The sequence below is a fragment of the Phoca vitulina genome, unplaced genomic scaffold, assembly GCF_004348235.1.
Source record: "Phoca vitulina isolate PV1807 unplaced genomic scaffold, GSC_HSeal_1.0 scaffold6, whole genome shotgun sequence".
In the NCBI taxonomy this organism is placed as follows: domain Eukaryota; kingdom Metazoa; phylum Chordata; class Mammalia; order Carnivora; family Phocidae; genus Phoca; species Phoca vitulina.
The window spans coordinates 40,762,780-40,786,604 of NW_022589709.1; the positions used below are offsets into that span (position 1 = coordinate 40,762,780).

The window sequence follows — 23,825 nt, forward strand, 5'->3', positions numbered from 1 at the left end:
ACCTTGCTAAATTTATCTGCAGAGCATTTTGACTTATGCAAAACTAAAGAGGTTTCGATCTCTGGTGCATTTTCAGAATGCCCCCAAATGATACCATTATCTAAACACCAATTTATAAGATAAAACAGCAGCTGGGAGAGCTGCAGAGAGTATTTGATCCAAGGGCTTCTGCAGCACTTGATATTCTTAACCACACCTTTCTTCTTGATCCACCCCTTTCCTTGGTTTCCATGACACAAATCTTGTGTGCTCTTATGATTTTCTTCCCAATTCCCTGAATGCTTTTGTTCTGTCTCTTTAACTACCTCCCTTTCCTCATAGCAGACCTTAAGTGTTGCTGCTCTGCAGGGCCCTGTACACACACTGCTCTTTATTAACACCAATCTACCAACAATTACATTTTTAAGATCTGTTTTAGGAAGATAGTATAGATACAACGGAGAGAATGGGAAGTTAAGTTTCAGTGTAGACTGTACTATAGATGAGCTGGTAATATGGTTCAGCCAAATAGATAATCAAATTCATCCACGATTCTTCTGTATCAGAATCTTTAAATCTATCTGGCCACTGAGTGATATAGAGACCATACTTGAAGACTGTACTTCACTCCATTGTTATGATGTCTTAGGAACATATACAATAAAATCTAATCATGCATATCCCCCTATTATTCCACAGATTCAGTTATGTATGACTCCTATAATACAGAGAGCGTTTTGTTGACTCCATTAGAAAAACCTCTAGTGTAGGTGATAAGCAACATTCTCGGGGAAAGAGCTTGGAGTTTGATATAGACACATGTTGGCTTCATATGTACCCCATTTTTTCACGAAACAAGTTGATGAGTGTGTGTTTTTTTAACCTCCTTGAGGATTAAGAGGTGTGTAAGGGCCTGTTTCAATATCTGAAAAAGAGTTGGGTTTTTTTGTTGTTTTTTAGATTTCATCTTCTCTAAGAATTTACAGTACTTGTATATAAGGGCACTGCATGGCACAAACACAATTTTAGTCACACACATGCACACTAATCATAAAGCATAATATTTAGGTTTTTTAATTTAAAAATGCATGCCTCAATTGATAATTTTCTAAATCTACTTATATAGAACCCATACCCCTGTGTGTCAAATAAAACAAAATATTTAAGGTCTTTAAATTTGAAAAAAACAATCCTGTGATTTCTTTTTTTTTATTTTGCCCCATTATTATTTTTTAAGTTTTTATTTTAATTCCAATTAGTAAACATACAGTGTTATAATAGTTTCAAGTGTACAATATAGTAATTCAACACTTCCATACATCAACCTGTGCTCATCACCACAAATGTACTCCTTAATCCCCATCACCTACTTAACCCATCCCCTACCCCTGTGATTTTTAATTACAAACTATCTCATGGTTTGAACTTAGATGTTATTTCTCTTTAGTAACATTTTCATTTTATAATTCTCAAAAAGAAACAAACCATGGATGACTGTTAAATAATTATTTTTAGTTGATAACATCTGAAGGAAGATAATATATTCTCACTGTTACACACAAATATGCAGTTCTCTCATTAATATTCAGTGATTCCTACAGTTAGTGTATACTAGAAAGAAACCAGAAAGCTTCCGCATATTATAATCCATAACAATTTCAAACATATAATAATGTCAGATAATTATACATACTCTATCCTTGCTCTCTATTAATTTTCAGATAAAATAACACAGGAGTGGAGTATTATTCAAAATATAAGGCTTATTGAAGTAAAACTTCCCTAAAGAATTAAAAATATATAAAATAGGGGCGCCTGGGTGGCTCAGTCGTTAAGCGTCTGCCTTCAGCTCAGGTCATGATCCCAGAGTCCTGGGATCGAGCCCCACATTGGGCTCCCTGCTTGGCGGGAAGCCTGCTTCTCCCTCTCCCACTCCCCCTGCTTGTGTTCCCTCTCTCGCTGTGTCTCTCTCTGTCAAATAAATAAATAAAGTCTTAAAAAAAAATATATATATATATATATATAAAATATTATTTTCTTTTTCATACCTTCTAGCTGAATAAAGCCAAATAAGGAAAAAAAATTCAGAATTTGGGCCAAGGAAATGTCCCAACAAACAAAATAACTAAATAGAATCTCCATTAACATATTCAGCAAGTATTTATTGAGAGCTATGTATTGTATACAATTCTAGGCACTTGGAAAAAGTCAGGGAGGCATACACACTTTTGAGGAGATACAGACAATAAACAGTAACAGTAAATAAATCATATGGAAAAAAGAAAAAGTAGAACAGAGTAAGTGGGATCTAAAAACCAAGGGTGGGTAGCAATTTTTTAAAAACCACAAATTCCAGAAAACACCTGGTATCACTTCTCCCCTATTCTTATTATTTGTTTGTTCTTAAGAAAGTTGTGCTGAGCCAAGCAAAACAGCACTGTACTATATACCTTAATATTATAAAAAGTCTAAATACCTAACCAGTTTTACTGATGCAAAAATTTGTATTGGGAAAAATAACAGACACTTATACCCATATAAACAATTTGGAGTGTAGCATTTTTTTAAAAAAATCCTTTCTGCCTCCTCAATCCAGACAAAAAGCCATACCAGAAGTTAAAGCAGAACATCCTGATTAGATTAGCACCAACTTCACTGGTGGCCAGCAAATGACTTCCTAATGGGGCAAGAAAAGAAAGTTACTCTCGTTCTGTTAAGGGGCTGACTGCCTGCAACAGGCTCTATTTGGGCAGTAGCCTGAAGCAACCCATCCTTTATAGGAACCATGACTGATGCAAGTTTATTGTTTTCCTTGTTGGAACCCCAAAGGACACAACGTTTATTGTTCATTTCCTCCACACAGAGTCTGTCTACCCAGCCTAAGTAATACAGGGTCCAGACTTGGGTTTGGCAACCTCTAGCCTCCAGGCTAAATCCCATAAGGATAGTATTGGTGAATACCAGGCCTGCCTTAAAGTTTAAGAATTCTGTTGGCCAAATCTCATAACATACATGGTTTAATCAGGTGTTGGGAGTTAGTCCCAGAAATCCAATCCTTCTCTAGACTGGAGAAAAAACACAACTACAACTGTCCTACTTTTCCTGATGTCCCTGAAGGTCCTGCCCTCGACATGTTGGCACCCTATCAAGAATTCTGTACTGGAGATCCTTACAAGTTAGTAATATGACGTCCAAGGACAATGACACTGTCTTACTTAGATCAGGTGCTCTAGAAGCATAAGGTGACTTAACTTTGGTCCCAAGTGGATACCACACAATCTGTGTCCCACTAGAACATGCCATCTCCATGTTTTGAGTCTTCTCATACAATATTTTGAGTAAAATACAATGGCCACCCATATCACAGCTTTTCCTGCTATTTTCACGTGCTGAATAAATGGGTAAAAATCCTATCAATTGCATACCATCCACACAGGTCATATATAGCCTCTAATTACCCCGTGAGCCATAAGTGTCAATGGTAAGAGAATGCAGATGAGATCAGCCAAGCCTCACTATCTATAGTAGCTTCACTCTCCCTGAACCTTTCTCTTAACCTATCCAGGCCATGCTAGCATCTTCTAACTTTTGTTCAACTCAGGAGTTGGCCTATTCAGGCAATGGAGAGTGAGAAAGTTAGATCACAAGCAAGCTCTATGTTTGTGTCAAGGTTGCAGAACCACTTTGCTGGCCAAGCTGAGGAATGAGTCCCTAGCACCATCCCATTTGTCTGGCTCCAGGACCCAAAATACCATCAACAACAAGCATGCAGTTGGCAACTGTATCTTTCAGACTTGCTCATAAACACACACCTATATATATACCCACATATCACATTTCCTTGCCCAATGAGGTAAGGATGCCTTTTCTGCCTTGAGTCTCTAGTAATAACTTAAACTATGGTGGGCTAAAATGTCATCCAGCTTATGGTCATACCCACAAGTGCTTTCTTAAGAGGTTTCCTGACACCATGGCTTCCAATTTCAGTATTTTTAAAACCACTTGCACATTACAACCTCCATACCTCTGGTATTAAAAAGCAAGTGTGCAGATAAAACAGAAACACACTCTGCCCATGAACAAGAAGATTGTTAAGCTTGCTTCAGTGTCAAAATGTCATCTGTGCTGGTATATACTTTTTTAATTCTCTGAAAAAAATGTTTCTCTTCATCTGTTAAAAATTTAAAGTGAATTGAAAACTCTTTGGGAATGCAACCCCTGGGTGATTGACAGTGACAAGCACACATACCTTGAAAGCTCCACTGTAATGTTTATACTTAATAAAAACAAATACTGTGGCATCTGAGAGTAGCCTAGTCAGCCATGCAGCTTTCTACCTGGCATCTTGTAAATTAATCTGGGTGTTTATGCTGTAGATCATTCATGATGAACATATTGCTATAGCAACATGCATTTCTTCCATTTTTTTCCTGCTAATTACACTAACATCACCATCAGCTACTAAATCTTTGAATTACTAATGAATGTATGTGAAAAGCAATGTCTTGATAACACTCTTTCAATATGGCCTCATCTACAAAGTAAGAAAAATGCATGTAATTTCATTATTTTTAATTTATTGTTAAAACTTGTCAATAGAATGTCAGTCTATACTCAAATTTACATATGTTGAAGGATTTGAAGGTGTCTTTATAGAATATATATCTCAAAGAGAGAGAACCTGGTGATTCTAGGTAAAATTCTTTATTCTGATCCCATTATGCCATCTTCATCAGTTGTATCTGTATTAAACTAGCATTTGACCACAAGGAAGAATTATTTAAACCTATGAACTACCCAGGCTCTTAAGTTTCTGTAGCTCAACCACCAAGAGTATGAACATCCAAGTCTATTTAAATTAAGTCTCTATTATTAAATTAATCCTTTCAATAGAGCATCTAATGAAAGACTGCAGATTTTAGTTGACATGTAGTACACTGGTAAGAAACCTCTGGAAAATGTACATTCACCAACACTGTAAGAATAAAGACAGACCCATCCTAAGTAATTCCCCAAACCAACACAACTTGAAAAGCTTGTTTGGCATTCATCTCAGATGCACATTGAGTATGCTGGAAAAAAACTTTTACTCTTTCAGGCCATCAAAGTTCTATATATGTCACAGAAACAGATACTCCTTAGTCATTTACTGATGTAAATTATTAGTGCTTACTCCAAATATGTCTAAAGACAGCCAAGTTGTTCAAAAGCCTAGCTTTTTAGTAAAGCTGACGATTTCTGAGATGACCCAAGAAGGGTAAAAATAGAAGTTTTCACCTACTCAGCACACACAAAAATGTCACAGAAAGGCAAATGAGGAACAGGGTGGTGAGGAAGATAGCTGGATTTCCCTAACTAAATGAACTACTTCAGTAAAACTTGATGATCATTTGGTGGCTGTTTCAGCCAGACTCTCTCCATATAATTTCCTCTTCTAGATTTTTCTATCCATTCTAAATTAACTAGAAATGAAATGATGACTATCCAAAAGGAAAGGAAGGAATTGATCCACTGGGGCTTTAATATGGTACCCAATATCCTAATTTCAAATTTGTTTTTCCTAAATTTGAGAATTTTGATGTATTATTGCATATCTTTTCTTGTGAGCATTATGAATATGCGAGACTATTTTCATGTATTTTAATGTTCATATGAAGGAATGAGAAGAAAACACTTGTCCTGCAGCAGTAGAACAATAAATTAACCATCAAAGGGATGAATCATAAAGATCATCAAAGCAAATCATCAAAGCATTCATTTGTTGGGATCAGTATTATTATTTCTCTTACGATTTATTCTAGCATCACTAAATTAAACACTGAAAATTTTGAAATGATGAGCTTGTCAAACATATTTCTTCTCCAACAAGACTTTTTTCTACCTACATTCAATTGGGTCCTGTGATTTCCCCTTCTTCACACAAAGAGTAGAGAGGAGAACCCAGAAAAGATTTCCATCTTGTGATTAAATAACTGATACTTTGGGGACATGGAGTTCAGTAAAAACCACTGAAGTTAGGGAGGGGGTAGTGAGGCTTGGCTATTTTTCTCTGCAGGAGAATGGAGCATTCAGAATCAGTCTGTTGCTGGTAGGATTACTGAGCAACCATCACAGACCACACACAGCCCTCAGGATCTCTTCTGCCAACACATAAAGAAGCTGGTGTATGAATGGATTTGATGGAAGTTTTTCAAGGGCAAATAATTCAAAATAGCAGGCTATTATTCCTATTACTTAACAACTCTAAATTCATGATATATATGTAAGTAATTTATCAAAGGAAAGGTTAGAAGAATGAGTACTGCTCAGCCCTTCTATTGGTCTTGGCAGAAAAAAATATCTGACTCCACTACTGGGATAGGATTTACAAGAAATAAGACAAATTTGACTTTTTAAAATGTAGTGGGAAAAAAAAAGATGTAAGTGTTTGTATAAATACAGGGAAACATGTAGGAGAATATGTAACAATAGTAGTTACTAGGCAGGTGAGGTTAAGAAAAGGACAAGTTTTTAAAATTTTCTTTATAAGTCCTTTTCATTTAACCTTTTAAAACAAGCATGAGTTCCTCTTTTAATTTAAAAAAAAAAAAAATGCAGGGTCGCCTGGGTGGCTCAGTTGGTTAAGCGTCTGCCTTTAGCTCAGGTTACGATCTCAGGTCTTGGGATCAAGCCCCACATCAGGCTCCCTGCTCAGCAGGGTGTCTGCTTCTTCTCCCTATCACTCTCCTTCTGTGCTCTCCCTCTCTCTCTCTCTCTCTCAAATAAATAAATAAATAAATAAATATCTTTTAAAAATAATAATGCAAACACATTTTTTCAAATATACTTTTAAAAATAAGTCTTCTACCTGAAGAGAAAAGACGAGATGTAGAAATGAACTGTTTCCTCTTTTACTTCTCATATCAGGAAATTTCCATTTAGAAGAAGGATCCATGCCTGAAACTTTTTATGAAAGGAAAATCAGTACAAAGCTTTACAGAGGAAGACTTTTTTTTTTTTTGAAAATTTGCAAAAAGAAAATTGCTTCCTAGCTGAGACCATGAATGGCAAGTTGCAGCTGAGAGTGAATTTTTAATACTTAGTTAAAAGTCCTTGATAATAGAGGTTTATTATACAAGCGTTAACAAATCCTTAATTATATCAGTGTTTGCAACAAGTCCAACTGCATTATCCCAGTGGTTCAGCACCTTATGTATATATTATGTCTATCTGATTCAATTAGACTTCCAACATAATCAATACAGAAAAGACTAAAACAATTAGCTTCCTTTTCACACTCTCAAAGTTGGTCAGAGAGTAGCCTAGAAATAAATATTCTCCATAATTTGGATTGCATGGGCTGCCAGTACCCAGGAGGTTTCCAACATGGTCCTTACAATAGTCATTGTGTAATTTAAGTTCATTCATACTCATTGTGGGGTTTCAGGGGTAGAACCTAATCCGAAGTGCTCTTTTAAGAATACTAAATGAGAAAATACATTTCCAACTTTTTGAGGCAACAAGAACTATTACATTAGAAAATGATGAAAAATATCTCTGTGCTCTCTCTAGAAAATCAGAAACCAGACTTGCCAGTTTACCTTATTTCTTTACTGACTCCAACTATGATTTGACTGAACTGAGTTTTTTTATTCTGTTTTTGGCCAAAAAGCCACATGCTTCAAATTTGCCTTTACGATAAGAGCAAATAGAATCATCCCAATATTTAAATATGAATAAAACCTCATTAAATTTCTATCCAGAAAACCATAGTCCCTTTTTAATAAAAATACAAAAACCCAAGGATGCCTTTTTCAGAGACCACCTGAAGTATACTCTACAAAATGTGATTTGAATTCACATCAGAGAAAGCTCATAACAGGCCGACTTTTGTCAACATCTTCTTTGCATTAACTGTGTAGCAGTTAAGGAAGCAGAGCGATTCTCTGCCAGCATAGTAAACTGTGATTTGGGCCCCTACTGCAGAGTGCAAGGAGAACCTGCTGAGGAATCAGAAACGCTGGCTATGCCAACAGGCTGCTGTGTGACCTCAAGCAAAGCCCTTCACCCAAACCAGAGGCTGTTTCCTCATCGATCAAATGCAGATAGCAATGCTTCCGTTACTTACCTCAAAAAATTACAAAAGAGCAAATATAGGATAAAATTAGTAGCATCCTCATCTTTCCTCTTCATCTTTCCTATTCAGAATTATTTAGTAGAATTTATAATGTGTCATTATATTTTATCCTTACTTATATATCTCCACCACTATATTATACATTCTTCTAATACAGGTACTGTGCCTTTTTTTTTTCTTTATGTTCCAATTACTGTAGGACCACAATACCTGTTTGTGGAATAAACAATTGCTTAGAAAAATTAAAGCACCACATAAGTGGGGGACGTTGGGTATGTTTTTGCATTTAGACAGGAGTCAGTCTAAAGATGAAGATCCTTCTATGAGGTAGACATTTTACTCTGAAGCATGCTGTGCCCTGAATTGATGGGATCCATATTTCTCTCTGAATTCAGTACCAGACCAAGACCATCATCTACTAAGCCCTGGCTTCCTCATGAACAAGTTCCTTCCAAACAACTGGCCTTTATAGTTTCTATTTCCCATCTCACATTGAATGAAGTACACTTCATGGCAGAAGTATGTGTTAAAAGGAATGCCAGTAATCCAAATAAAATTGAGTATCAAGCTGCAGACTTTCTAAATAAGGTCCCTAAATACATCTGTAAGATTGCTGCATTTGAAGAATAGTTTGCACAAACATGGGCTCTTTATTTTCAAATAAACAAGAAAAACCCACATTTCCAAGAAGAACTGTGACCAACATTATAAAAATAGCCCTTTTCATGTCCAGAGAGAAATCTACTTCAAAGACAACATGGCTGTTTATATTCTAACATCATATATATATTAATAAAGACTTTATTGCTTCTTTTTTTTAGAATGATAAAAATCCTTTTTTTTTTTTTTAGCTGAGTAGAAATCCCAAGTTCTATTGACCAAGACCTATCAGTCTCAAATCATTCTAACAGTATATAAGAGAATATCATGGTACCAGAAGACCAACAAGACCAAATAAAAAGTCAATGGATGTTGATAAAATTATTCTATTTTAGTAATAAAGAAAATTCCCTTAGCAAAACTGACATTCTTTAGATAGAAAAGAGGATTTAGTAAAATATGAATAAAACCTCATTAAATTCATACTTACTAGGTACCAGGCCATCAGTGCCTGGTACCTAGTAAGTAGCCAACAAATGTAAAACAAATGATTAAAAATCAATATCATGATTGAGAAACATGTTAAAGAAAATACAAGGCTTTGTTCCAATTCCACTCAATCTTTAATAAAAAGTCCTAATTTAGCATCAAGTTGTTCATTTTCCTTTTTTTCTTTTTTGTGTGATCTATTATTTGTCATATTTCATCAGGACTTCTTTGCTGCACCATTTTGCAAGTGTGAAATTGAAGAAAGAGAATTCAAGTGACTTGAATAGGATCAAATAGTAAACTGATGACAGAGTTGCCATGCACTAGAATTCAGTGTCAGAATCTTCATTACCACCTAACACCACTGTGTTGTTCTATTCACTCCCCTCTATTAATTTTCTTTTTTTTTTAAGATTTTATTTATTTATTTGACAGAGAGAGAGATAGCAATAGCAGGAACACAAGCAGGGGGAGTGGGAGAGGGAGAAGCAGGCTTCCTGCCATGCAGGGAGCCTGACGTGGGACTCAATCCCAGGACCCTGGGATCATGACCTGAGCTGAAGGCAGATGCTTAACAACTGAGCCACCAGGCACCCTCCCTCCATTAATTTTCATCCCATTTGAAAAATACACAAATACAGTGGGAAGACTTTAAAGCTGGTATACTAATTTTGATAGGAGAAAACATACATACTTCAATTATAGTCCATGGAATCCTATTGCTTCTAAGGTCAATTTTTAAAAGAAAACTTTTAGATTTAATGTTGAAAATATGGGAAATTGGAATGTAGATAATAAAATATTATTTTATAAAAGCTGTTTGTTTTGAACTACCCCAAATCCACACATGATCAATTCAGTCACTGGCATTCCTTGCTACTTTAGACAAAAGTCAAGAGAATGGAGAAAAGCAACTGGTAAGTAAATCAGATGAGAAAGAAAGAAAAGGGGTGGCTTAGCTGATTCATAAAAATATCCAAGTAGTAGTAGTAGTGTCCTAAACTTTTTGCCACCAAGGACTTCCACCTTTAAATATTCTCTCCCAAGGAATCTATGTTTTGAAAGATCTACTTTATAGTACAAATTACACTTAATAAGTTTTAAATAAATGTGAGTTAAGTCTTACAGTACTGAGTTGATATAATTCTATGCAAAAGCAAAGACCCTAATTACCCTCCATAGCCTTACTGAGGGTAAATATATACTTCCTCTTAGATGCACTGAAGCAATAAAAGAGCTTACCCTAAACCTCTAAGGATTCGTATTGTGAACTATTATGGTTGAGAATCCATTTTCTACTCCACACCCCAATGTTCATAACTCCCTCTTATTTTGAATCTTCATGACACAAAGAGTCATTGATGAATTCATCCAATACCCTCTTTTTGGTACTCAGCTATCAGGAAGTCCTGCTGAATCTACCTCCACTGAATATCTCCAATTTTTCCATTTCTGTTTCCTTTCCCACCTTTCCTGTTCAAGACACCATCATCTTTTTCATGGGCCACTGTAATAGCTGCGAACCAGGGCTCCCTCCCTCCATCTTCCTCTTCCTAAAATTCATTCTTCATGCAGAACTTTAAGTTTCCTTTTTTATGTGTCAATCAGATCATGTTACCCACCTATTTAAAGTTCTTCAGTGATTTCTCACTGCATTTAAAATAAAACCCAGAATCCTTATTATAACCTGTAAGATGTTATAATGTTCTGACCCATTCCTTCTTTTCCAGCATTACTCTAAAACCACTCCTTCCATTGACACAGGTCATCAGCCCCACTAGACTTCTTTACTTTCCTCGAACAGGTCAAATGCATTCCTCGCACATACTGTCACCTTCACCTGATTTCCCTTGTCACAGATCTTCCCATAGCTGGGTCCTCCTCACCATTCAGATCTCACATCAAATGGTATCTATTCATAAAGGCCTTCCCTGATGCCTCAGTCTGTCATAATCCTTTGACACATCTTCTACAAGATTGCATTATTCAACTTTTTATTAGTACTTTTATCAGTCCCTGAAATCATCATATTCATTTATCTGCTTACTTGTCAATATCTCCCAATTAGAATGTAAGCTCTATGACAATGGGGACTGGCACACGGTAGGCATTCAATAAATAGCTGTTGAACAGAAGAATGGATTGTTATAAACTAATTTTTTAACTGAACCTATGTGGGAATATGTCTGATCTTCTCTACTAAATGTGTTTATTCATTATGAATGTTCACTTCTGTTCTCTTTTTCCTGCACATGGTAGATAATTAATCAATTCTTTGAGTGAATGAATTTAAAAAATCCATAAATCATTTTAGTTCTATCAGAGACTTCTGTGTTAGACACAATGTTATACTCTGGGTTATTATGAGGAGCAGAATTTGTTAAGTGGAGGGCAAAAAAGGAAAATAAGAATCAATCCTTGCCTTCTCTCTGGAGAAATGCATGGAAACAAACTATAACATAAAATTGGGTGAAATAAATACAACTGAAGCACAAGAATTAAGATTAGGGAAGGCAACTGATTGTGAATATGAGCTAGAGCCCAAGGCATGTGTAGGGATACACTGAAAATAAAACTGAAGGTGGAGAAGATTTGAGTGGCATCTTAATTTTGCAGAAATAAAAAATTCTTAAAGAAGAGGGATGAATGATAAATTAGCCCTCCACTTACATGTAATTTCCTCTAAGAGGTTTTCTTCTTCCTTCAAGGTATTGACCAGGGGACCCCAAGCACCCTTTACTTCCCAGTCAGAGAATCTATTCCATTTAATTGTAATTGCCAGTTTACCAGTTTGGTTTCTTCATTGCCAGAAAGGCAGTACTGTGGATATCTTGCTCACCATTTTATCACCAGGTTCCGGCAAATTACTTAAATCATGGTGAAGGCTCAATAAATGGTTTTAGAAAGAAAGAAGGAAGCAAGTAGGGAAGGAGAGAAGAAAGAAGGAAAGGAGAAAGGGAAGGAGGGTGGGGCAGGAATGCAAGACAGTCTCCTTTCTACTCTGCACCACCCCTCCCCACTGCTCTGCTGCCCACCATTTAAAAATCTGGATATGGTTCATCAAGTGAATGTAGTTGGCAGAATAAACTATTAGCAGCACATCAAACACATCATATTCATAGTAACAAAAAATAAAGCCAGTTCCAACAGTTGTATTTATAGGTTATATCTTTTGCAGGCTTTAATTGAAGAAACATTTTAAACATTTATCCAGATTTTAAAACCATGTATTAGTCATTTATTTAATATATTCTCATACATGTGTTCAATATTTAGGCAATTTACTATTTTTATCTTAATTAAGACTTGTCTTTTTTAACTTGCAGCAAGCTAAATCACATGTATTGTCATAATCAGAAGTCTAAACTCTAAACTCCATTTGTTTGACCAGGTGGGTCCTTACCATAAAAGCCATTCTGTAGTGAGGGCACTTGAAAATATAAATTGATGTGGTGCCTCATTTGAAATTATGAAAATCCATATATTTAATACTCGAAACATAAGCGGGAAATGTTATGAGAGGGTTTCAGTTCTATGTACTGTGCATGTATTTCAGTCTTCCATTTTGCACTGAGACAAGGTCACTCTGAAAAACTGAATTGAATCTATACATGAAATAACCTTCCTTGTCCTTCTTTAACAAGGAAACTGTCCTTTCAGTTTCGCCATTTGCTTTGCAAGAACATATACTGCACAGATAAAATCACTCCTTAGACAACACAAGAATGGGCAATTGCAGTTTCAAACCCAGACCAACAAAAGGCTTCCTATTCAACAATTCATTGCCTTCATTAACAACAGTTTCTTCAGTTATAAAATTGACCTTTTAGGTGGCAACAATCAATGAAAAATGATTTAAAAATATAAAAACAATCTTATTTTTGACATTAACATATTTACTTTTAAGTGATACTCACTTTTAATTTGTAGTAATGTGAACCACATTTATCATATGTCCATCAATTTAATGTATTTGTGGCACAAAACTTACCATAAGCCACTTAAGAATTTTTGAAACAAAAGTTGGTGTTCCCTGCCCTTACAATCAAAATATCATTTCCAAAGAGGTCTCAGAATATATCCGGATATACCGAAGTATGTCTAGGCTAATTCAATTTTTAGATCCTGAAACTATGGCCAGAGTCTTCTAAGACCTATACTATACTTTCTGCTTCTTAATAAAATAAGTTAAACTTTAGAATAGTTGTTTATGAACTTAGTTTCTTTACCTTATGCATTGGGAAGGAAGGCGGCAGTCTGGGAAACAGTGAGCACAGAATTTTGAATCAGAACTTCTGGCTTTGAGTCCTGGGTCCATCCTTTACCACCTGTAGTCTTAAGAAACTAATTTCCTCTCTCTGAGCGTCTTGGAACCCAGTTTCTTTATCAGCACACAAAGATTAAGAAAGTATATCTTTATCAGCACACAAAGATTAAGAAAGTAAATTCTGGTAGAACTTACCTTAACTGATTGCAGTAAAAATATTATCTAAGGAGCTATGTGTAGAGTACTATTAAAAATGTTCATTATTAAATTTCCATAATCTTTACAGTTCATTCTTTATTAAGGGAGATGTTTTAAACTTTCCAGACTCAAAAAAGGTAAGGGGTCTGACAAGCTTTCTATTAGTGTTAGGTTATCTGCATGGAGTTGGATGCTCCTAGATCTAAACAAACTCATATTGCACAGACTCTTCATACTGCGTATTTTCCTTGACATTGACAAATTCCTGGTTGCCAAATTGTACAGAAGATGAATGTACTTGGGCAAAATAAGAACAGAGAGAAAGCACCTCACTTTGGATAGTGCCTGGCAGGCCCCTCAATATAATGGTTGAATGAAACTTCTCTATGGATAAGATGAAGGTCTTTTTGGTCAAGGCTTTCATGGGAAGACAATCTATCAGTCAACTTCCCCCATTTTAGTTTTTAATCCAATTTCCTTGACTGTCCTAATAAATAAGGAAGTCTTTGCATTATGTCCCTGCAGTTTTATACCAAGCCAGACCTCATAATACATTCAGCTATTATGGGCCAAATTTTCCTCTTAAAAGTCTACTTTTCTATATATTGGTTTCAATAATTTTGCTAACCAATTCAAACATGAGTAATCTTTTATGTATCTTTATTCTCCTTCTTTATAACAACATGAAAAAAATCATGTTTGTGAGATAAATCTTTGAGCATATTTTCTCCAAGCAGATTTTGGAATTCTCCTAAAATAAAAACATGAAGAGCCATGGAATATGATTGGGATAGCTAGCAGACCAGAACTGGCACTAGCGAATGCCAGCTAATACAATTTTTATGGAGCAAATATATTCTTTTGCTGTTTTTGAAAATGAATTGCAGAAACTGAAATATAATTCCTTTTTAGGCAATTTTTGTAACTCTAAGGGATTTTAAAAAAACAACAACAAAAAAAAACACAGAAACCCAAGTGGACCAAAAGATAGAGCTGTTTGACATCCGGGACACTCCTACCTTGCTATCAGTTCCAGGGTCTGCTGCTCTGCTTTTACTGACCATGTGCTTCTTATTTGGTCTGGTGTCTGAGTGCTGCCTTTTTCCTATTTAAAAATGAAATCAGCTGCCCTGCCATCGTGGTGTCTCTCCCACCACTAGTCTCTGCCTTACACAGCTCTGTCTTATTATGGTTCTAGCAGTTGTGTGGATTTCTTTCTCAGAAATTGTTAAAAAGGAATAGAGGTTTAGCAGACTGTGGCAATGGGAAAACAGCCTGAAAATTACAGGGGCAGAAGTTGAACAACACTATATGTTGTTTTTATGAAAATACAAATTGCTGAGAACAATTTGTTAAATGCAGATATATCTTAAATAGAGAAGTCCTAACATTGTAATCTAAATTTTGGCAGTTATGCAAAGGTCAATATTACTTTAACATTTAATTATATTAATGGTAAGTGATTTCCATATTCATTAGATTCCATATGTACTCTGAAAGACCTGTACATATGGAAAAATGGAAATAACTCATCCTAGCTGCTGGCAAGAAATAGACACTGTTTTCTTGTGTTGCTGTCGTTGTTGCCATCGTCCATGTCGGTGGTGATAGTGAGGTAATTTTTGTTTTTGTTTGTTCATTAGATAGGAAGGTGCAGCAGAATTAGATGGAAAACTGAATTCTAAATAAACTCTCTTCTTTATATATTGAAATGATTTCCTAGTTATCCTTCCAGATGCATACCTAAACATACCATTGATACTTTAAAATTAACTAAATGTAGGAAAGTCATTACAAAGGCAAAATCTACTCAGAAGAGATATGAGAATTCTTTATACATTTCTTTGCTAAATAAGCTACAGAAACAATGTGATCATCATTTATTTGACACATACTTTATATTTCATGTGGTTCCCATATCAACAGCAACAATTCTATAAAGAAAATAAAGTTTCAGACATCATTCGTCCTCAAAAAATATTTGTTCTAGTGAATGGATACAAGGCTATATGAATGAATGAATGACTCCCAGCAAAGAAACTGGAGCTCAGAGAAATTAAGTGAATCACCAGAGATGGCACACTATTAAAATTTAAGATCCTGGCCTTGAACATACATATTTTGATGCTAGTTTCATTGTGCTTTTGAGTGTCATATTATTCTCTTTCCAACAATTTACACTGACTTTCATCTACTATTCTGCTACAGATCTAAGCCATTCCAGGCAAGTAAAGTCCAAGGCAATTTTCAAATGTATCAACCATATGTAGCCATTAATTCTTAGCATTAGCTCTTTGATCTGTGGACAAACCTGGACTGTGGGAGACATACTGAGGAAGAGATGCATAGAAAATTGTGCAGTCAAATCAGAGTCAGGAGAGAAGAAAACACTGAATTAAGGGCAAAATAAAAGAATAAAAGAAAAATACTGTACTCACTTTTAACTCATACCAGGAATTCCACTAAAAGCAATTTTTCCCCATAAAGAACAGAACAGTGCTGGACCTTTCCTGGACCCAGAATTCTCAGCCAGAAAGACTTTATCGGTTAGGGGGTGAGTAGAAAATAACTGGCTTCAAAGTACATTCAGTTCTTATTAAATATTATAAACTTAAGTTTTAAATGACTGAACTTAAGCAAAAGTTAGAGACAATTCAAGCTTTTCCCTATTATAAAACCACTTTTCATGCACATCTCAGTATTGCTTGTCAAACCTTAAAAGATCTTAAAAGACCAAGTGGAATAACCACTGAGACTCCATGAAATGCTTAGAATCCACCGCTTATCTGGGTTTGTCTCTGGGAAGTTTGAAGACTTGAAAATAGTCTCCTAGACAGATGGGTCTAACCTGCTGAAACATTTTGTACATATTTCCAAAGACCTGTAAGAAGAGTAAGTAGGCATTCACTAGAGCCACTGATTTCCCAAAAGATGAGGAAATGGGAAAGAAGCAACATTTAAATGAACTTAGTTGCTCTGGACAATTAAACCAATGGACCAAGAGGGATTGTTCTTGTAGAATCATTTTGTCGGGGTTTGGCTGCAATCTAAGAGTGAAGCAAACATGAGTAACTAGGAAATATTATACTGCATATGAGTTCCAAGTATATTAATTCCATCTTTATCAATGTTCCTTAGGTATGTTCAGAGAGTGATGGCATTTTTTTTCTAGTCAAATGAAGAAAGGTTTTTCTTAGACAAGAAATTCCATCATTTCTGAACTTTTACAACTGTGTGCTCTACCTATCATTTTCGTATGCTTCCTTAACCAGCAAATGATGTGGTAAAATTGTGGGTAGTGGCAGCATAAAGAACAGAACCATTTTAATTTTTCCCATCTGGCATATTAGCATTAATAAAAGATGTTTAAAAAGAGAAGCCTTGAAAGGCTTTCACCTCTTGATTTAACAAGATAATAAGGAAAGCTTGCAATCTGCCACTAAATATAACTGATAAGAATAAGAGTGAGTATAATGTGATGATCACCAAGATTAACCTTTGAGACAATTTTTAAAACCCTGCTGATTATAATACAATCATGTTAAGACTAGCACTGAAACTGTTGTTGTTACTTTTTAAAACAAAAACAATAGGAAAAGTTCCATTTCATAGTAAAATAGACAACAAAGATTAGGAAGATACCTACAGCTGTCTTTCCATCTTTATCTGTTTCACCTAGTTTTGTTGTTTTTATTCCACCAATCTTCTTGCTAACACCTCATTAATATTTTCCCACTTACCCTGAGTTTTTGATGGGACAAGGGGGAAGATTTTACTTACCCTGGCAGTTTCTCAATTAAAATGGGATTTGGGGGTCTTATGCTTCTTAATTGAAAAATTATCTGAGTGGTTTGTCCAAGGTTTCATATCTTTGCTGGTTGATCTTTTTGACCACAACTACAGTTCAGAAGAACACCATAGCTGACAACTATATAGAGTAATAAAACTGAAGAGCTCACAGAGGAGTATAACACAAATTCAGTTCATTTCTTCAGGTTATCCTTGACTGTTCATCAGATGAGGTATTTCAGATAGTTATCATAAAGGGTAAGAAACCAGGCTGAGGATAAAATTTTGCTTACAAATATGCCTGTTTCTACCAAAACAGATACCTAATAAGGTCAATGATGTCATCTGCTACTCTTGATATCAAGAAACACCCAAAAATATAAGTACAGACCTCGTTACATAAGCAATACCCATGTTAATCACTACCTTAAGCAAAGGAAGAGTTTTGTTTTGTTTTGTTTTGTTTATTCAAGGCAAAATTTGGTGGTGTGCTGCTGAAAGCTGAATAATAGAAGATGTTCCTAGGATATCCTTACTGCATATTTTAAGTACCCACAGGGCAGGAAATTTATTCATGTAAAGAACTGATAACCACATAGGGAGGGTATAAAGACTTGTTGGTTTCACTTTTGCACATATGGTATTCAATCCTCAAGGCCACCTTTGTATTACAAAGCCAAAAACACCCTGTAGCAATCAAAATGGATATATACATGTCCTGTAATCATCTCTACTATATATCTTGTTTAATTTCTCAATTGAAAGCAACTGTGTATATTTAAAACTCCAATGCAAAAAGCAATGCAGACTGAGAGACAATAATGAGAATTCTGTGCACAGAATGAGGGCTGAATGTGGTCCATAGGAGAAATGATAAACTCATGGTAACCATGGCAGATTTTTATTTTTAGACAGTCTCAATTAATCAAAATCATTTGGCTAGAATTTTTTTTAGAGTGAAGAATCCAACTATAAAAAAATTCTACTCAATATTCAGGGCCATAAGAATATGTAGTGTACTTAAGTCACTGAAAATTAGGAAAAAATATGTATTCGTTCATTCTTCATATGGAGAAAGCACGGTATTTGGACATTTCATAGTATCTAGTAAGAATCATAATGTCTCATATACTATGTCCAATACTGTTTTTAGTAACACCAAAAGTAAGTATATTTCATTTTTGTTTTATTAAAAAATCTAAAAATCATTAAAGGTTAAGTTTCACAGATGTACAAAATACACAACATGTACTAACAGCAATGAGTATTATATTTTAGATGAAAAGATTCACATGTATCACAAAATTATTTTTCCTCTCATTTTTTTATTAATAAAGACTGCTAAATTTGCTAAATAGTATATCATTACCACTTTCATTAAAAAGAAAAATAACTATTTCTTTTGAAGGCACAGAATTAAAATGGGATAAGAGGTAATTGCTTAATTTTCCTAAAGCTAAAGGATATGAATAAACACTGTTTTCACTATTTCAAAGACTTTTTAAAAATACCAATGAAAAAGAAATTTCTTTTAAATTACCCATAAGTGTCCACCTTTTGCAAAGTAAAGAATACTTCATTGAATGTTTTCCAACCAAAAGGAGTAAAAAAAAGTCTCCAGTGAACAATTATTCTCTATGGATCTGTAGTCATGGCAAATTTTTCTGGAAAATTTGGAATTCCCTTGATGGTGAATTTTCCAATAATTATACATAACTTTAAGACAGTTTCTATAATGTGATGGGCACCTGGGTGGCTCAGTCGTTAAGCGTCTGCCTTCAGCTCAGGTCATGGTCCCAGGGTCCTGGGATCGAGCCCCACATCGGGCTCCCTGCTCAGCGGGGAGCCTGCTTCTCCCTCTCCCACTCTCCCTGCTTGTGTTCCCTCTCTCCTGTCTCTCTCTCTCTGTCAAATAAATAAATAAAATCTTTAAAAAAAAAAAAAGACAGTTTCTATAATGTGAATAAATCATAAAGGTAAATTCTTTAACAAAAACACTGAACATGTATGTTTAGCCCAAAGTATAAAATAAATACTCATCCACAGGGATATAAATAAATGATTGAATAAATTTATTGATGAGAACAAGAGACAAATCCATAAAAAAGAATTCCAAATAACATATATAAATTCTTCCCTCCAAGAGAGGAGAGTTTAATTCCCCTTCTCTTGATTATGGCTTAGAATTAGTGATCACTTATAATGAAAAGAGTATGGAATAGGAAAAATAGAAACCTTACAGTGGAGAAACCTGGCAAATACTACATTAATAAGCAGTGAAGATTAACATCATCAGTGATGTCATGCAGGTTTAACATGCCCTTTGATTAGATATGATGAGAAGGTTAATTCACCTCTGTAATATTCTTTAGAAAACTCATAACTTCAGTCTAGTCATGATAAAAATACATTAGGCAAATCCAGACTGGGGACATTCAACAGAATACCTGGCCAATAGTCCTCAAGACTCTCAAAGTCATGAACAAGAAAGAAAATTTGAGAAATTATCACAGATCAAAGGAGACTGGGAAAACATGGTAACTAGATGCAATGTGTTATTATTAATTAGAACCTGGAACATTAATGGAAAAATCAGTGAAATATGAGTACCATGGAATTTAGTTAGCAGATTTCTTCATTTTGAGAAATGTATCATGGTAATATAAGATAGTAGCAATAGGGAAAACCAGGTGAAGGTTATACAGGAACTCTTTCCAACTTTTCTGTAAATTTAAATTATTTCCAAATAAAAAGTGCATTAAAAAGTAATTGTATGGAAGATGGTGGAGGAGTAGGAGACCTAAATTTCATCTGGTCCCAGGAATTCAGCTAAATAGGGATCAAACCATTCTGAACACCTACAAACTCAACAGGAGATCAAGGAAAGAATAGCAGCAACTCTCTGAACAGAAAAACGACCACTTTCTGGAAGGTCTCTTCTGATTTGTTTAGTGTATATTTTCTGGGTCGTTGTTACCCTGTTAGCATTTTGTTCTCTCATTCATCTATTCTCTTCTGGACAAAATGACAAGACATAAAAAGTCACCTCAAAAAAAAGAACAAGAGGCAGTACTGACTGCCAGGGACCTAATCAATACGGACATAAGTAAGATGTCAGAACTAGAGTTCAGAATGACGATTTTAAAGATACTAGCTGGGCTTGAAAAAAGCATGGAAGATATTAGAGAAACCCTTTCTGGGGAAATAAAAGAACTAAAATCTAACCAATTCGAAGTCAAAAAGGCTGTTAATGAGGTGCAATCAAAAATGGAGGCTCTAACTGCTAGGATAAATGAGGCAGAAGAGAGAATTAGTGATATAGAAGACCAAATAATGGAAAATAAAGAAGCTGAGAAAAAGAGAGATAAACAACTACTGGATCACGAGGGCAGAATTCGAGAGATAAGTGATACCATAAGACGAAACAATATTAGAATAATTGGGATCCCAGAAGAAGAAGAAAGAGAGAGGCGCAGAAGGTATATTGGAGCAAATTATAGCAGAGAACTTCCCTAATTTGGGGAAGGAAACAGGCATCAAAATCCAGGAGGCACAGAGAACCCCCTCAAAATCAATAAAAACAGGTCAACACCCCGACATCTAATAGTAAAACTTACGAGTCTCAGAGACAAAGAGAAAATCCTGAAACCAGCTCGGGACAAGAGATCTGTAACCTACAATGGTAGAAACATTAGGTTGGCAAGAGACCTATCCATAGAGACATGGCAGGCCAGAAAGGACTGGCATGATATAATCAGAGCACTAAATGAGAAAAATATGCAGCCAAGAATACTATATCCAGCTAGGTTGTCATTGAAAATAGAAGGAGAGATAAAAAGCTTCTAGGACAAACAAAAATTAAAGGAATTTGCAAACATGAAACCAGCCCTACAAGAAATACTGAAAGGGGTCCCCCAAGCAAAGAGAGAGCCTAAAAGTAACATAGACCAGAAAGGAACACAGATGATATACAGTAACAGTGACTTTACAGGCAATACAATGGCACTAAATTCATATCTTTCAATAGTTACCCTGAATGTAAATGGGCTAAATGTCCCAATCAAAAGACACAGGCTATCAAACTGGATAAAAAAACAAGACCCATCGATATGCTGTCTGCAAGAGACTCATTTTAGACCCAAAGACACCCCCAGATTGAGTGAGGGGGTGGAAAACCATTTACCATGCTAATGGACGTCAAAAGAAAGCTGGGGTGGCAATCCTTATATCAGACAAATTAGATTTTAAACCAAAGACTATGATAAGAGATGAGGAAGGACACTATATCATACTTAAAGGGTCTATCCACCAAGAAGATCTAACAATTGTAAATATCTATGCTCCTAACATGGGAGCAGCCAATTATATAAGGCAATTAATAACAAAAGCAAAGAAACACATTGACAACAATACAATAATAGTGGGGGACTTTAACACCCCCCTCACTGAAATGGACAGATCATCTAAGCAAAAGATCAACAAGGAAATAAAGGCTTTAAATGACACACTGGACCAAATGGACTTCACAGATATATTCAGAACATTCCATCCCAAAGCAACAGAATACACATTCTTCTCTAGTGCCCATGGAACATTCTCCAGAATAGATCACATCCTAGGTCACAAATCAGGTCTCAACCAGTACCAAAAGATTGGGATCATTCCCTGCATATTTTCAGACCACAGTGCTTTGAAACTAGAACTCAATCACAAGAGGAAAGTGGGAAAGAACTCAAATACATGGAGGCTAAAGAGCATCCTACTAAAGAATGAATGGATCAACCAGGAAATTAAAGAAGAATTAACAAAATTCATGGCAACAAATGAAAATGAAAACACAACTGTTCAAAATCTTTGGGATGCAGCAAAGGCAGTCCTAAGAGGAAAGTATATAGCAATACAAGCCTTTCTCAAGAAACAAGAAAGGTCTCAATTCCACAATCTAACCCTACACCTAAAGGAGCTGGAGAAAGAACAGCAAATAAAGCCTAAACCCAGCAGGAGAAGAGAAATAATAAAGATCAGAGCCGAAATCAGTGAAATAGAACAGTAGAACAGATCAACGAAACTAGGAGCTGGTTCTCTCAAAGAATTAATAAGACTGATAAATCCCTGGCCACACTTATCAAAAAGAAAAGAGAAACGACCCAAATAAATAAAATCATGAATGAAAGAGGAGAAATCACAACCAACACCAAAGAAATACAAACAATTATAAGAACATATTATGAGCAACTATATGCCAGCAAATTAGATAATCTGGAAGAAATGGATGCATTCCTAAGGATGTATCAACTACCAAAACTGAACCAGGAAGAAATAGAAAACCTGAACAGACCTATAACCACTAAGGAAATTGAAGCAGTAATCAAAAATCTCCCAACAAACAAAAGCCCAGGGCCAGATGGCTTCCCAGGGGAATTCTACCAAACATTTAAAGAAGAATTAATACCTATTCTTCTGAAACTGTTCCAAAAAGTAGAAATGGAAGGAAAACTTCCAAACTCATTTTATGAGGCCACCATTACCTTGATCCCAAAACCAGACAAAGACCCCATCAAAAAGGAGAATTACAGACCAATATCCCTGATGAACATGGATGCAAAAACTCACCAAAATACTAGCCAATAGGATCCAACAGTACATTAAAAGGATTATTCACCACGACCAAGTGGGATTTATCCCTGGGCTGCAAGGTTGGTTCAACATCCACAAATCAATCAATGTGATACAATACATTAATAAAAGAAAGAACAAGAACCATATGATACTCTCAATAGATGCAGAAAAAGCATTTGACAAAGTACAGCATCCCTTCTTGATCAAAATTCTTCAGAGTACAGGGATAGAGGGTACATAACTTAATATCATAAAAGCCATCTATGAAAAACTCACAGCGAATATCATTCTCAATGGGGAAAAACAGAGAGCTTTCCCCCTAAGGTCAAGAACACGGCAGGGATGTCCACTATCACCACCGCTGTTCAACATAGTACTAGAAGTCCTAGCCACAGGAATCAGATAACAAAAAGAAATAAAAGGCATCTGAATTGGCAAAGAAGAAATCAAACTCTCCTTGCAGATGATATGATACTTTATGTGGAAAACCCAAAAGACTCCACCCCAAAACTGCTAGAACTCAGACAGGAATTCAGTAAAGTGGAAGGATATAAAATCAATGCACGGAAATCAGTGGCATTCCTATACACCAACAACAAGACAGAAGAAAGAGAAATTAAGGAGTCGATCCCATCTACAATTGCACCCAAAACGATAGGATACCTAGGAATAAATCTAACCAAAGAGGCAAAGGATCTGTACTCAGAAAACTATAAAATACTCATGAAAGAAATTGAGGAAGACACAAAGAAATGGAAAAAAGCTCCA

The 23,825-nt window shown here is 35.5% G+C and overlaps 1 long non-coding RNA gene across 4 annotated transcripts in view; it reads right to left on the reverse strand.

Moving 5' to 3' along the window:
• Positions 1–23,825, reverse strand: part of LOC116632254 — a 430,473-nt gene that overhangs the window by 174,553 nt on the left and 232,095 nt on the right. For 2 of the 4 annotated variants that reach the window (XR_004299377.1, XR_004299379.1), the window contains one exon: positions 6,827–6,921. The exons of the other annotated variants lie outside the window; for them this stretch is intronic. This is a non-coding gene — a long non-coding RNA (uncharacterized LOC116632254). The remainder of the gene's footprint in view (positions 1–6,826; positions 6,922–23,825) is intronic. 4 annotated transcript variants of the gene reach the window in all.